Here is a 16830-nt window from a genome sequence, read left to right as displayed (position 1 = left end):
GAGAGAGAGAGAGAGAGAGAGAGAGAGAGAGAGAGAGAGAGAGAGAGAGAGATCGCAGTTTTTCCGACAGAGAGGAGAAATCAAAAGGCACAACTCGAACGTGCACGATCGGCTCGAGAGAAAAATCCCCTTCCTGCCGCGGCGTAGTTTATTCGAGCATACTTTGAGAATCAATCGACTGTCTACGGCTACGGCGACATATTATACATAGTTTCGGCAATTTCGCAAACGCATCCGCCGTGGGTAGTTTTCGCGGGGGTTCCGACGCGCTTTTAATCTGCGAAAATAAAGCAAATACGAACGATACAGCATTATTACATCAGGCGTTTTCGATGCTTCGGACATGACACAATCGCGATAACCGAGAACTCGTTCGACGTGTTTAATTAGTTAAAACAATATACATATGGATCCGCCATAATAATTCATAATAGTATAATTAACGTTGTTATTTATGCAAATGTCTACCGTCGCGTAATGGCAATCAAAATTCCACTTGTATACTGATAATACCGAAATTCTGGTTCCACATTAACTCAGTAAATTCTATCCAACTTGAAAGGCTAATGGAAAATGTCGAGATATCATGAGTTATTGAAATCGCAGCTGGTAATACAAGGATCTATAGAAGCGCTTTTGTTTCTGGTAATAACCCATATACGTTAAACAACATGTGACTCTACACAGAGGAAGAATATTATTTTTGTTTTCATATAAATTATTTTCAATTTTATTAAGTTCCTAATATATATAGAGGAAGAATAAACTGTAAGGTCCACCTTTCTCAGAAGCACTAAAAAATTCCGTTAGAAATATAGCACATTTTTTAATAGCATACACACATTTCAGTTTCTAAAATATAAATAGCGTACATGAAATGAGAGAATAGTTAATAACTGCAAAATGTCAATCTATTCCTCGGTAATCTTCTCATAACTTTTATTATAAAATTCTCTCGTAACGTGCAACAATAAAAGACTAACCGTCTCGAAACTTGTAGTACGTGTTTATATACCAATTGATACTAAAAATGAGCGTGGAAAACTCGAGCTTAATAGCTAATTTTTTACGAATACATTTATATTCTAATAATTCGCAATTTTAAAATATTAATAAATAGTAGCTATAGAACATATATTCATATAGTAAATATTATCGTGGAACACGTATAAAATAATTAATTATTATATATCGACACACACACACACACACACACACACACACACACACACACACACATATCGATATATAATATATCGATATATAATACATTGATATATAATATATCGATATATATTAGAACATAGAATATACGACAAATAATTTAATCAACCATATAACGGTATTTCCGCGTGCTAAAGTGTTTGTTTTGAAGGTTGCGCGACCTTCGAAACAACATGTACGTAGGTAGGTCTCACGCTCGGGCTCATAATAGTCTTCGACGCACGGGCGAACACGTCGTATGGCGCTGCGATATCCATGATTATCCGTGATTATTCTATGTTTATCGGTGTGTGTGTGTGTGTGTGAAATAAATTACGACATTTCGCGAGTGCGATCATAGTACGAGGAACATCTTAAGTCGTGCGGACATTTTGATATTTAAAAAGTAACTATTTTATTTTTATTCTATTTAAGATAGAAACAGTCAAACGTTGTATTTTTTTACATTCTTGTGCCGTATACCTTCGTATTTTCAATTTATCGTAATGATCATTCTATCCACACTTGATCACTATTCTCTGTATTAACTCGGAAAATTTTATTTTTGTTTCAGATCTGATAGAATATATTGTGATCATATCAGGAAGACAGTAATTTCAGCATTCGCAAATGCCGTACCGGAGGATCCGGTTCGGGTCTAACGAGGTCGGCTCAAAGGTACATTTACAAGTATCCTGTATTCTTCCATTTAACCCTTTGCGATCTAAAGCTGAGATACAGTCGTCGGTATGACTTGAATTACGATCGCAAAGAGTTATAATCTTACCTTGCCGTATTCACTTGTTAAACTGAATTCTTAAATCTAATCGACGAATCTCTACCTTTTTGTTTTAGATTTAGGCCGGACCTGTCTGCAAGTCGTTGCGGTGAGTGAAAAAAAAGATTTAAGAGGTGATGGGATTTTATGGAATATCATTGAAATCAATGCGAACTGTTTATAGATTTTTGCATATTGGGATTTTTCATATACTTGTGTTATTAAAGGAAATACACTGCTCGATTTAATTTTGGGATCATTTCATTAAATGTATTACATAACAAATTTGAAATACTGAATAATTCTCTGCTATTTAGTAATCTTTAGCAAGAATATCTCTAAAAATATATATGATACTTCAACTATTTTACTTTTATATTTATCTTGAACTGTAGAGTTAAATTCCACGGTATTGTTAATTCAGTACAATCCCTTAATTATTTCGACTAGCACATAATGCGCATGAAAATTACGCCACCGCACGCTGAGCTTGAGGTTACCTCGCTCGCGTGAATTTGGATTTCGCGATCGCGGCGGTTATCAATTTATACTTGCTCGCGCCGTGATTATATTTGGGAAAGAGACGCGGGTTTCGCGTTAATTTTTCAATTCGTCAAAATATCGCGGAAGTAAGCTTCGACAAAGTGTTACGCTATCATGCGTGTTATAAGCTATCATGCGTGAAAATCTCATGCCACTTACGATTATTTTGTCCGCGTTAACACGTTGATAGATTTTGCGATCGATTGGCGACTTTTTATATTACATTCACGGTTATTTTGATTAATGATCCCGATTGATATTGTCCATTATGTGCTACGAGCGTGTTAATCACGAATTCGTTGAAAGTGACAAACTTCAAATCACGATTTTTTTATATTTGATTCACGATTATATTTGTAAGATGCCAAAATTACCATACTGTGATAAACATACGTCAAACGAGTTCGTAAATTTTAATTTTGATCTAACTTTTCGTTACTTTCGTGGATTTCATTATAAAATAAAATTTTCACTAATACCGTCGAGAGATTCGTTAGTAAATATAAATATCGCCGTCTAAAAGTATAGGTATCGACCGCGTCGCGAGTGAAGCGTAGAGTGCAATCAAGCACTCAAAGGACGACACAAAATGAAGGATACGCGTGGACCTGGTTGGATATCACTGGGCTTGGCTGGACGTCGGGGATGTATCAACGCGCAATGGTGAGCGTTTAATCCAACGCTCACAAAGAGCTATCTTATAATGTAGTGCATGCCACAAATTCGCATTGGTTTCTCAGTGAAAAGAATTATAAGACTGTGAATAATTGAATATTAAATAATTCTTGAATAAGTTTGCTTCTCTTCAAGGCTCAACATAGAGATAATGGCAGTGAATAACTGCTTGTTGTATCATAATAGGACAATGTATAGTATTATATCTCTCAAAATTTTCTATTGTTCTTTCAAGTATTGAGAGTACTTTCAGGATTAATGTAGGAATAAAATATCGACTCACAATGACTATAAACTATTGTCCTACTATAATAACACAAATAATTATTCATTACCGAGTTCTCTTTTTTGAGAAAGTTTGAAGAAGGATTTACGATGGACGTCCAGAATATGAAAGTTGTAGATCATGTATTATGAGCACTTTTAGAAAATAGGAATCATTTAATGTTTGATTATATCTCAGCATTTTACCTTTATTTATTTATTTAATCTTAAGTTCTAATTGCGTCAAAAAACGTAATAATTATGTGATTTACTCGATCGAATTATTTAATTAATTTACTCTATCGGAGATTGAGTGAAAGTGGTAGATAAATGTGAGGCAATTAATATAAATCAAAGGTCAGCGAATTTGCAAGACTAATACAGGATCAGAATTGCAATTAGGTTTCGCTAATATATAGTAATAACAATAATATTCACGCACGCGTATATGTACAGATCACCGATACATGTACGTTTTTGTTGCGCGTACTTCGCGATTCGTGTGTTTAGTGTCTGACGGTTCAGTTTTCTCAGATTGACCTCGTAAACGTTGCTCTTCATCCAGTCTTAAAGTTTACATAACATTACCACACTTTACGACGCTCGTCCGTGCTTCACACAGACACACCGTGTATCTCTGAGAGTATACGCGATATGAATGCCCCAAAATTCGTTCAGAAAATTCCAGAGAATCTGATCGAACGTCACCGCTTGACGGTTTACCCTCTTCTAATTTCGATATCTCCGATATTTTGACAATTAAATCTCACGGGAGAATATTGCGCAGTGAAACAGCACCGAGATCAATTGCAAATTGAAGCCGCGTCGCGTTGAATCATCAACGCTGTCATCCGCAACATTAATAGATTATCATCGAAATCTCTCCACCCTTTTGCGATAGCAAGGATTAGTTATTATTACCTCGACATTAAAAACAGGAAACACTATTTTTTGCAGTTTGGTCGTACCCACGGCTCGGAAAAAGTTTGCGCGACTTCCGTAACAGATTGTACAGCAACTACCGCGAACCCAATGCGTTCTCTGTTAGGCTCGGTGTTAGGAAACTTTTCACGGCGTTACGTACAATCGCGAAGAACGGTTTCTCTCGGGATACAAGCACGCGAGAAGGAACGTTCGACCGCGAGAATCCCGTGGAAAGAAAAAAAAAGAAGAGAAACACACACATCGAAATATCATCCGTATTGCTGTCGCATTAACTTCGCCAACGCGTTCCCGGCTCGCGCGTTTTTAGTCCGCGCAACATACGTATGCCGCGCGTCGAAACTACCGACGGCGGAATGAATCTCCGTTCGTACGCGATTCGATGGCCTTTTTTTTAGTCATTCAGGGAGCTAGTGAGCCTCTCTCTGTTTTATTTCACTTCCGTGTTATTCGGTTCGCGCGCGCACGCGCATACGTTCGGCCAATGATCTATGAGACAGATCTGATCCACCGACTGCGCGGAGTGACGCGCCTACATGCGGTTGCACACGCGAATACGATAAATCACGGCGAATATGAGCTCGGAGCGCGCACAGGGTGCCATTCGAAACAGGTCGAACGTCCAGGGCAAACGTTTGCAGTTTCTCTCGGACGTCGCATCTCCCTTGTGTTCAGTCCTGATCGATGATTCCGCAATGACAGTCGCCGCTTGTTGTTAACAGATGCGACGTCGTGCGACAATCGCGAAATGAAGAATCGGCCTGATGAGCGCGATCGACATCGCCGCGTAGTGTTGGCCGTCGTCTCATTGTCACAAGTTCGATTCTGATCCGACTGGTCACGTTGCCGAAACGCAGCCAGCGATTAACGTGACGCTATCGCGAGAAAGGAGACGCGTAAAACAATGACGGTAATAATAATAACAAAAATGGATGAATCGCGCTGTAGAATAAATTGGATTTTAATCATCGAATTCTGCCAGCTACTTAATTCCGTTAGTCTAAACTTACTTCACTCGTTAATTAACTTAGTTTCTGGGAAGAGCTTGCTCTTACGGCCAGGCATTGCACCTTCTCGGGATCGCGAGTTTTTAACTCTAATCCAAATTGTGTTCTCCCTAGTTCTGTTCTCTTTCTTTCGTTTTCGATAGACTGCAATTACCGTAGTTATCGTATGACAATTATCGCGTGCGCGCGTGCACACAAGCAACGTATATATCAATCGAAATCAATACTATACAAGGTAGAATGTAATCCTTATATCTTATCGCTGAAAAAATTCCAATAGAAAAATCCGTTTCGCGTAAACTGATCTCCGCGCTTACATTCAAATTTCATCTCTGACCACATGTTCCTCGAAAACTCAGCGACAAAAATTTCATAGACCGGTCGAAGTAATCTTACGATACACACAGTACCGCGTATGATTCTCGAGTTTCCATCTGATGGAAAATGTGTCAAATAGAGCTCGAAAGAAGAGAACGACAGTTGCGACGTGTCGCTGAGATACCGTGATTTCGAGCGTGACATATTCGTGGCAATACTCGTCCTTCGGACTCCGCTTGTTCATGTAATTTAGTAGAGTATACAGAGTATTCCCGACCCGCCGGATGGCCTTTCAACAACAAATACCGCAGATCAAACAAGAAAATGGCGGTTGCCGCAATTTCGAGAAATCGGTAGCGCCGGAATTACATAAACTCACCGAGAATGAAGACTTTCGCGAGATTGAGCTCTGAGTAAAAGTACATAACGCGATCTCTCTCGCCACTCGACTCATTTTTATCTTAACGAAATTCTTCCCCGCGACAAGGATGTTGAAACGGCAAATTTTTAATTATTTAATGATATTTTGTTATCGAAATGCATAATACTGAAGAAAGTGAATTGCGATCGTCCGACAGAGTGGAATTAAAATTTAGCACGTTTCATGCAAATTTGGCGCCCATTTCGCCTTGAAGAAAATTTAATAAGCTACCGTCGTCTTTCGCAATTTTCATAATGTTAAGCATTAAATATCCTGGTATAAGTGAGCCACAGATTAAAATTCTCAAAGTCCTGCTAAGACCAACTAGGGAAAATTGTATCACAAATTTGCATACTCAATGCTTGATTCACTAAAAACCCCTTAATTCTCTCCTTTGTCGTAAACCTCCAATTAGAAATTTTCAGTCATAAAGTTGACTTCAAAGCCACACTTCTCAAAAGTCGTTACGTTGCAATCTCTTCTTTCTCTTTTATACACACACACACACGCACATTATATATATATATATATATATATATATATATATATATATATATATAAAACTTTGATAGACAGCAATTTGCATAAAGAATATTTCCGTGCCTCTAATATATTACGGAAGAAAAAGTATATTATGGAAGAAGAAGTTTACGACGTCCGGGACACTTTACGCATAGACGTTACCCTGTGCCGGCGTTGGCTATGCGCGCAAACTACCTAAGTGCTCATCGACAGATACGCGAACGGACGTGAACGTGACGTGCCGCCGAACCGGAGGGAAGCTCGCTCTATCTCTCTCTTCTTACGTCTCTCTCCCTCACTCCTCCGTCGCACGAGGCGAGAATACTTCCGGCGGTTGTAACGAAAGCAGCAGGAATTATATATGCGAACGTACAGGAAGCATCCGGGGAAAGAGCCGGGTGTACCGAGGGAAAGGATGGAAGGGAAGTGTGTGCTTTCGGGTCGGCCGTCGGAGTGCCGGCACTCCTCGTTTCCGAGTTGCGAGCCACTCGAGAGCTCTCCCTGCCTCCTTTTCGCGAAAATCGCGCTGCGTAAGAGCGCCGTACGAGTGCGGAAGACTAACGGGATTTAAGCGGGTATCCCGCTCTCGTATCCTCACGTTTCGTTCGAACGTATGTATGTACGTAGAGCCGCGCAAAGAGCGGTTTATGACGCCTCGTAATTCGAGCTCCGTTCTCTCGCGTCGCGTCTGTCATTTGTAACGGGAACAATGCGGACGTATAAATCGGCAAAACTCGCGGCAAGGCGTGCGCGCGAAATGGACCGCGCGCTTCGACATACACGGGCTCCAGGTTGTTGGCGATGTCGGACGCGGACATTGACGATGGATACAAGGCACATCGTTTGTCATAATTAACGCGCGCTACACGTTGGACAAAATCAGCGCAGTTAATATTGAAATCTCGCGGTCTGCTCGATGAAATCCGACGGGACGGTAAACTCTTTGCTCTTGTGAGACGGCACGTTCGTTCCTAAGGACTTTGGGTAGTTTGTAGGGTTAGTTAGTAGGCATGAAAGTTAAAGGAGTTTCTTTGGAATTTTCTATAAGACATATTTTGGAACTTTTCAGCACGTTTTTATTACGCGTTGAGAAAGTTACATGATTTTTTTCATAATTGAAACTCATATATTAATTATAGGACGCGGCGACATGCTCGTGTTCTGCTGGACACGATGTATGATACAGCTATTGTAGTGATCTGAAAGAAAAGAACAAGATTCTTATTTTACACGAGTATAACTATCGTTTGAACTAAGATTGTTTGGACCAATTTAACAAAATGACGGCATCAAAAAACATGCGGCTACGCAATTTATTTTCTGATGCCGCCATTTTGTTATATTTTGATTAGTCCAATAATCTTAATTCAGACGATAGTTACGTTTATATCGAATCTTGTTTGCTTTTTTATTTCACATCACTACAAGCGATTATTGTTACATTATATGTAACAATAATCCATGTATACCAGCAGGACACGAGCATATTGCGCCGCGTCGTATAATTAATATGCGAATTTCAATTATGAGAAAAGTTACATGTAATTTGCTCAATGCATAACAAAAACATATTGAAAAGTTGAAAAAATGTGTCTTATAATCTCTCTTTGTAAAAAAAATTTGTAAAGAAACTTCTTTAATTGATACATACAAGCTATATCCAGAGCTCTTTTACTCGCACGATATTGATGACTTTTATTTCGAGATAAAATAAAAATAGTGTTCTTTATTGTTACAATTGCTTTTACGAGGTGTGGCAAACACGTTTAGTCGGTGTCGTCAGCACAAAACCGATTCTCGGGCGCGTGAATTTTTGTAAAAATCGGACGAAATTTGATTCCCCGGGGAATCGATTGTAATGGCGGTATTTATAGTTAACACGAGTACACTCGCGATATGCACGTATATTTGGCGATGCGAACGCCATGTCCGAATGGTCACTGGCGTTTGAGACGGCTATATACGCAATGCTATCGGGCGTACTAATCCGTAACAAGACGGCATTATGCGCGTCGCGTTGATTACTTACGCGACGCCGAAGTTACTGACACCGCTGTATCCAATAGCAGGGCCATATCGTGTCACAAAGGTCAACAACTCGGAGGATAAGGTCCTTTTGATCCCTCAAAGGATTTAGCTTGCGGTTAGCGGTGATCCCGGTATACGATTTCGGGAGTTAGTAACAGCTGCTTCCACGCCAAGGTAGCCGGCTACGTTTCGCGCCGAGCTCTGATTAAGACGAAATTCCGTCACTCGTCCTTGATTATCATTCCGGATTAATCGTCATTATTCGCTTCGTCCATCTATCGTCGCCCGCTCCGGACGGTCATACGATGTTAACAAATGCTACTTCGCCCAGCGTGATCCGCGAAATTTTTGACAGCAACAAAACGTCGTGTTTTAATTTGATAAGTGATATTGTAAAATATTGTAAAAGTGTAATATATATGCACGATGATTATCTGATTTTATGAAATTTTTATGAAACTTTTTACGAGATTTTTTGCGAAAATTTTTTCCCGGTTGTTTGACAACTGCACGATCTTTTATGTGTTTTAAGCTGAATGGCAAAAGTGAAAAAGAAAGAAACAAACGTTCGGAATATCCGGGGAATATCTGCAATATCTCGTTTACAGAGATACTCGTATGTTTTCCCCCACTGACATATCGCGGACCCGAATGCGTAAAAAGTCGTTCCTTTCGGGAGCCATTTATCATTCAGTGGATTCACTTTCGGCTGTTTGAAATGATCATCAAAGGGAGATCGCGCAAATTCGGTCGGCAAACTCGGTTCGCCTCGTGAACCAGGCGTGCTGCTCGCTTGTCGCGCCGCGAAATTCGCGTTTCCATATTGAAGCACGGCGTATCCATTATGAATCGTCGATCTTCTTTTTACAGCCCTCTTCGGGATCCCCGCGGCGTGCTCGTACGCGTTTCGCGTGTTGGCCGACGGAATGCGATTTTCGCGAAATATAATCGGCCGCGGGGTAGCCGCGTTACGCAGGCAACGCGTGCGCGCGCGACCGCGTTGGTAAAGAGAATACACGAACGTCGCGGCGCGCACATAATTGCGTTAGCTGCAGGGCCGCGCGCTCCGCCGGGATGATCTCGAGCTGTTTTGAATTCATGGGGCGCCGTTCACAGCCGTGAACTACCCCACTTGGTATCCCGAGCCGCCCTTTCCCCTATTACGCGTGTACTTGTCACGGAACGCGCGCGCGAGGGTAGCGAGAAGGAACAACGCCTCTTTCGCGTTCGTCGGATTCGCCGCGAGTTACAGGAGATTTATTCGAATCAAGATACTCTCCGGCGTGATTGCGAGCTCCGAGCCCAGGAAGATATATCTCAGGTGCGAAGAAGAAATACGTTTGAATTCGTAAGGGTGGGCGAGTGGGCTGACGGGAGGGGGAGGGAGGGAGAGCGGTAGACGAGGGTGGAAGGAATCTTTTCTCGGGGCGGAGGTCGAAGACGAACTCTTCGCCTTGATCCCCCTGTCAGGTTGCACTCCACTCCTGCCCGGCGATCCGTAAGGCTCCTCCGCGACTCGTATGCTCTGACGGACAGAGTTCGGGCGGGCACCCGTAAAAACCCTTAAGAGCACTCCGACAAATGGCCGCTTGATATGCACGAGAACGGGCACTCGAAAGTTGGATCCACGAGGGGCGCGCGTATACGAAAACTCCGACGTCGTGAAATCAGTTTCCCGACGGCACGGAGATTACAGCGATATGCCGGGGATGCGCGATACATTAATTTACGGTCGCGTTAATACTTAACGAAGCAGTTTCAAACTGGAGAGTTTGCGGCAGGAACGTCTTCAGTGCACTTTGATCAAGCGACTGCTTACGCTCGCGTCGCTGTATTGTGCATGCTGCAGGGCCAAAGAAGTATTTCGGTGCGTTGCCGCTTTGTACACTCTCGCGTTAGAAGACACGCGGAATCACAGGCAAAATTAAGGATAATCATGTAAATATTGAGAGAAATCAATATAGCTTTAGACTATTAAACTGAAAATTAAAGAGTTTGTACGAATCACGCTATACGAACACTTACGTGTATCCTTCTGTTTTAACTAATTATTTGCAAAGTAAACTTCGCTTTGAATTTAAACGGAAATTTCATCCGGTACTTATGTACTGTAAAATATTTGGTGTTGAAAATCGACAAGCCAACCGGCCTTCCCTTCATCAAATTTTCCTTAAGAGTGAGATTGAAATCCATCAAAGGATTTGCGATTCGCAGGCGAAATGGTCGGTCCGAATTTATATTTTAACGACGACTCCTTCGTATCCTGTGAAGTCGAATTTTCTCTGATGAAAATTTTACGAGAGATCCATTATCGCTTGTCGCGGATTTAGAATTTTCGAGCTTAAATATTTCGGCGACCAGATCTCACGCTAAAACACTATTAAGCGTGACTTTGAGTCGACTGAAAACAAGCTCCGGCTCTCTTTGAAGCTCAAATCTCATAATGATGTTTGCTTTTCGGTAATTTGATTTCTGACGATGTTGTGACGTCGCTACACTGAAATAACGATTATTGCCTTCACATTTCAACCTCTGATATCTGTTAGAAAAATTATTAATTCGAGACGTGACGCATTTGATGCATTGTATCGGCATCAAAAAAATGCAAGTGAAATTGGCAAAGTAACAACTGATTATCAATTTAAATCGCACGACAGTGTGATAATAGGTTTGTTCTTTTTCGAAGAACTTTCTGTGCACTAGTGCAAGGAGTGTACATCAAAGCGTTCTTTTTAAGCGGAAATGACGTCGACATTGCTGTTCTTTTTGGAAGTGCAACAGCGGTCAGTGCAACAGTTCACTGCACTGCCTGCTCTAGGTCTTCTAGGTCACTAGGAGCTAGTGCAGCCAGTTCAGTAGTGTCTTCTGCACTGATGTGAACCAGTGTTGTATTTGTCTGCTCCGGTCTGTTTTAGTTCAGTTCAGTACAGTTCTAGTGCAGTTTTCGTGCTTCGAAACCTATTTGGGATCAACCTGATTCGTTACTAGAGGAGTAACGAATTTATAATTATACGCTCGTATGTTTTCTTCGGGCCGACGTATCACGATTACTAATCAACTGCGAGAAATATAAGTTGCGTTTCATAGTTGCGCGTTATGCGCAAAATTCGCCGGGATAAGAGAGTGAATTAAAAGTGCACTATCGTCTCGAGTATCGCGATTAGCCGCACGAGATGTCGCGCGTAAAAGTCGCATTTATGCTCGCATCGAATTTCCTCCGCGGCTAATACTTCGCGAGAAGTTAACTTTAAGTGATATAAATCGCGTCCGAGAAGAACGATGCGTGTTGCACGCGATTTGTCTTTCCGCACGAGAAAGAGAGAGAGAGAGAGAGAAAGAGAAAGAGAGGAAGGGGGAGGAGAGGGAGAGAGAGAGAGAGAGCCTGCTTCGAACATTTGTAAGAACAACCTTAGTTCGTGCTAGTAGCTTCTGTCGAGAGTCGCCGGGTAAATAGCCCGAATGGGACTCGTCTCAGTAAATATGTCTCCCGATACGTCACGGAGCTTTCACGTTATACGGCATCATTTATAACGTGAAGAAGACGGTTATGGCACGGCGGCAGAGTAGTGATAAATAATACGCAGTCTGAGATGTCTAGTTGCACGAGTTCTCGAGCGGCGGGGAAATAAAATCAGGCCGTTGGTAACATAACGAACGCTCGTGCATCCATTGGTTATTCGCGCGCAATATCGAAGGAACGCGCAATATAAGTATGCTATTTTATTCGCACAATTGAAAGGAGATGCGATACCGCGAAGTATGCGCGTAGCAATAAACGTGTTGAAACCCGACCGGGAAGTTGATCTCATGATTCTGCTCAGGTTGGTCCCAATTAGTCATCTGATTTGTACAAGATCATATTATCATATTATAGTTATTAATCCTTACAATCCGAGAAGTCACTAATACTAGTAGTGAGGGTGTCATATTTTTTACCAATCTACTCTTTGACATATAAGAAAAAATTGTGGTTCAAAAACTGCAAAGGACCGCTCCAAGAATCGCCCGGACCGTAAGGATTCGTAAAGTCTTGAATGCCACGCTGCGCGTCACATTACACTATTAGAATCCGATAGTATCACTTCATAGAAACCAGACAACAGTGATTTGGATCAATCAGGACCAGAGAATAAATATCTAATGAGGAATATAAACGCGTTTCCTCGCGCGCGTTTCTGTGAGCGTTTTGATAAATCGTCGTTACGAAACAGCGTTGAATATCCTCTTTTTTCCACTGCAGACGGGACAAGGGTCGAAGAAGAAGAAATCTTACGAGGGGGAGTATAAAGTGACGATAAAAACGAAGACGTCACGCCGATGGACAAACGATCGTCCCCATTACCGTCCGTCGTAAACGCGCGGGGCAAACGCGCGTCCACGGTGTATTAATGCATCTCCGTCGCTCTCTATTTATGATCCACCCCTCCGACACACACACACACACATACACAATTGTGTCTGCCACCACTCCAGGAGTCGTTTACTTTCAATTCTCGACTGTTCGATTAATTCCCGTATCGACGGCGGTCCGGCAAACGCGAACGCTCACCGACGTCACGCGCCCGCCGTGAAATTTATGGCCCACGGATTTCGCGAACTTCGCCTCGGGCTATGGCCCGCGCCCGGCAATCGCGATCGCGGAAAATCGGTATACTCGGCACGTTGTCGGGATGGACGGGATATTTAAAAGCGTCTAGCTCTCACGAGCTATTTGCCACGGGCTCGTAGGTACACTCCCGGTCGCAGTGCATATTTCCCGCGAAATAACGGCGATTAAACTTTATGGGCGCGAATCGGCCGTCTCTCTCTTTTTCTCTCTTTCCCTCCTTCTCGCGACCGATTGGCGGAGACAGAGAACGGAGCTGATTGCGGAAGGTGGATCCGCGCGCGGGGTCGGTCTGATCGCGTTTTATATAACGTAAAACCATTCCATTCCTGAAACACGGTTTGGGCGCGCACATTCGTGTTCGCGTGTGGAGCGACAGCGAATTGGTGCGACGGCGGTGGTCGGCCGAAATGGAGTAAGGAACGAGCGCGCACCGTAAGCTTAATACGCGTCGTTATTTCGCGTACCGATGAAGTACTTGAAGATGATGTATATGTGCAATTAAATTTGCATATGTATTGCGCGAGAACTATACGGAACGTTTATACTGAATTTGTGCCGTGAATAGCGCAGGAGGGAACGTTATCCGGTTGAGAATGTGAGGAGCCCACCGCGAGGAAGCCTCTTATCGTCGCGAGTAATTAGGAAACAATCGGGAACTAACTTTCTTCCGTCGTGATTTATGCAAGTTCTTTAATTCATTTCCAACTAGACGAATGTTTCACTGTCACTGCGAATATCACGCGACTCTCGTGCTTGACCAAAAACACAGAAGGATGCACATTGCATTCAAATGTAAATGTTATTTGTCTCAAGTATTTCGTCAGTTTATATATCTGCAAATTCAAGTTCATCAAATTTATTAAGTAACAAATTTATCCAAAATATTTTTCAAATTCTATTTAGTTCAGCATCTTAATCATTAAATTAAAAGAAAAGTCGGTTACTACACAGAGTCAAACCAGCGTTTTTTTCGTTAAAGTTTTATAATGCTCTTGTAAAGAGAATACATTTTTTTGTTATGAGTACATGATAATGAGTTTTTCGTAAATTTGCGGTGAGTTTTTAAAACTATCATCAAAAAAGAAAGTATTCCTTGTTGAAGATAACTATTACTTAAAGGAAGAAAAGTAAACTGAGTAATCGCTTTTCTTAACAAAGCGGAATGATATTTTTCTGTGTGTACATCCATGGAGTTGACGATAAAATGGCACTTCTTCCAACATGATAGAAATTCGAAAAAGAACGTTGTCCTACGCGGCCGTCTGTACATTCGACGAATGAAAAACTCGAATCGCACTCGTGCAATCTCCGATATCAGAAAGATTTCACTCTCTTGTGTTACGTTTTGCAAAATTTAACGGGATTTGTTCCGCTGTGCGGCTGGTTATCCACTGTGACTTTCGTGCGCTCATCGATCCGTTCGTGTCGTTTCGGAGTAGACACATTCCGCCCCCGTGAGTATTATCGCTTCGTCACAGATACACGGATACGCGTACTGGTGTGCGAGCGTATTCCCGTGCATCATCTCCGGGATATAGCCCAACTGTCGCCTGCGAATCATACGCGGGGCTGTCATCGTCGCGACCCATCCGGTGACTTGCTCTTCCAGCCGAAATTCTTTCCTATCCATTTTGGGAGGGGTTCGTAAAGTATTAACCGATGACCTATGAGCGTGGCCCCGTTGCCGGGAACGGACAGCGGAAGCTGAGGGAAACGGCGAGGAAGATGATTGGGAGACCCGGAGGCTGAACCAGAGAGTGGGACGCGCGGGCAGATCGAAAACACATCCGTAGAACTAACGGTGCAGCGTAGAGATAAATCCTGTGATAACAGTATAGCTCGGGGGCGATTGCCATCCAATCGACCTCCATATAATTATTTGTCGGGCGTGAAGTTTGTCCTATAACGTATTTTTTCCGCGACTTTTCTCTTTTATCGAGCAGGTATTAAGATACGCGTAAAAACGCCATCTTGGAATCACGTAAAAAGAATTATGTGCGCGCGCGCTCTATATTGGGAACAACCGTACACAGATCGGGCAGAGGTCCATACCCGAACTTATATTAAAACAATAAAAACGGAGGACACGTCATCGGTGCCGATGATATCCTATACGTGATCACGTCGCGATTTAGCGTGTGACCCAGAACGACGCCGAACAGTCGCGCAGATGTTACGTAGCCGGTATACGTTCTTCGTGACATTCCTCCGATGTGCGGAGGAATAGTAAGATCGATCTGGTGGATATAACGTGTCCCTCCTCAGTCGAGAGGCAGGAAGAAGCTGTTGTGGGAGGCAGAGAGGATGGGAAGAAGAGAACAACCGCGTACGGTCTTTCTTCTCCGTCTCCCTCGTCGATATCCCTCTCGGGCCATGCTCTCTTCCCGCTCCTCTTCATCGCCCCCTCTTCATCCTCCTCTCGTGTTCCTCAAAAAATTACGAGTACGTGTAACTCGGCGGCGACATGTAACGCGTCGTTGGCCCGATACCGGAAAAGGTATTCCAGGCCATTGGTCACGACAGCGCTTAAGCGACATTCTATCTTTCGTCAGTGTGTGTCGTCGGTGCTTTATGCTCCACGGCGATTGAACCCCCGAGGGGGCCCTTGTCTCTCTTATTCGTCGTCTCCTCCTTTACCGTGCGCTATCTCGCGTCGAGTTCGGAGGAGAGACGTAGGAGGGCCGGGAGAGGAGGGAGAAAAGCTGCGCTTTCCTTTTCTTCTGCCACCGTCGTCGTCGTCGTTGCTTTTCGTCCTGCGTCGTCGCGTACATGGTCTCTCTCTCTCTCTCTCTCTCTCTCTCTCTAGCTCTCTTTGCCCACGTCCTCCGCGTCGTCTCGCATCTTCCCGTCCCCGTCTCTCGCGCGCGACTTCAAAGCCGCCTAACTCCCTCGCAATAAGATCGTCGGTTTACAGTAGACACTGCGAGACAAAAGCCGCTCCTTACCTATTCCGCGTCCCGTCTTTAACCAACTCCCGTTTCGCCTCCCCTCCCCCCACTCCCCCGCTACTCGTCACTGTTCGTCCGCCTGTTCGCTTGGTGCCACTTGATTGCGACGCGAGAGGGATATTGCGGAGGGCTGAAAGTAAGGCCGATTCAAAGGGGAGTCGCGCGGGGACAATGCGCGAGAGCCCTTTCGGGACATGACGAATGAGTCGGGCAGATGTACAGCCAACGGGATGCACGTGGAAGCGCGAGAGCGCATCGTACAGTGCAGGGCAACACAGCGCAGCGCAGCGCAGTGCGGCGCAGCGACACGACGCAACGCGACGACGAGATTACGCGGTCCTCGTGAATGTCGAGTGTATGTCAGATTCCTCGGGGCCACTCAGTGGGTCCGCAGCGTGTTACACCGGCACGGTCTTTCGCGCAATTAGCCGCGCGCCCGTGCATTAACGTTCAGATTTATGACGGTAATTAATGCTCCCGTATGCGAATTATTGCGTTCTATTTGATACTCGATTGCTAGAGGAAGAGAGAGCAGAGAGAGAGAGAGAGAGAGAGAGAGAGAGAGAGAGAGA

General features: G+C 43.5%; 1 protein-coding gene and 1 long non-coding RNA gene across 3 annotated transcripts in view; one reads left to right on the top strand and one right to left on the bottom strand.

The window, feature by feature from the left end:
* LOC116842039 (platelet endothelial cell adhesion molecule-like) overlaps positions 1–16830 on the bottom strand; it is a 217415-nt gene that overhangs the window by 41955 nt on the left and 158630 nt on the right. The window lies entirely within an intron of this gene.
* The window catches only part of LOC116842041, a 54276-nt gene continuing 38894 nt past the window's right edge, over positions 1449–16830 (top strand). Inside the window, exons 1-3 of the long non-coding RNA XR_004377662.1 lie at positions 1449–1609; positions 1778–1881; positions 2059–2090. This is a non-coding gene — a long non-coding RNA (uncharacterized LOC116842041). The remainder of the gene's footprint in view (positions 1610–1777; positions 1882–2058; positions 2091–16830) is intronic.

The sequence above is a fragment of the Odontomachus brunneus genome, unplaced genomic scaffold, assembly GCF_010583005.1.
Source record: "Odontomachus brunneus isolate Ranch 3 - 2012 unplaced genomic scaffold, Obru_v1 Obru_scaffold_020, whole genome shotgun sequence".
Lineage (NCBI taxonomy): Eukaryota > Metazoa > Arthropoda > Insecta > Hymenoptera > Formicidae > Odontomachus > Odontomachus brunneus.
Note: the sequence above shows the minus strand (reverse complement) of the source record. Positions and strands in the feature narration are given on the sequence as shown.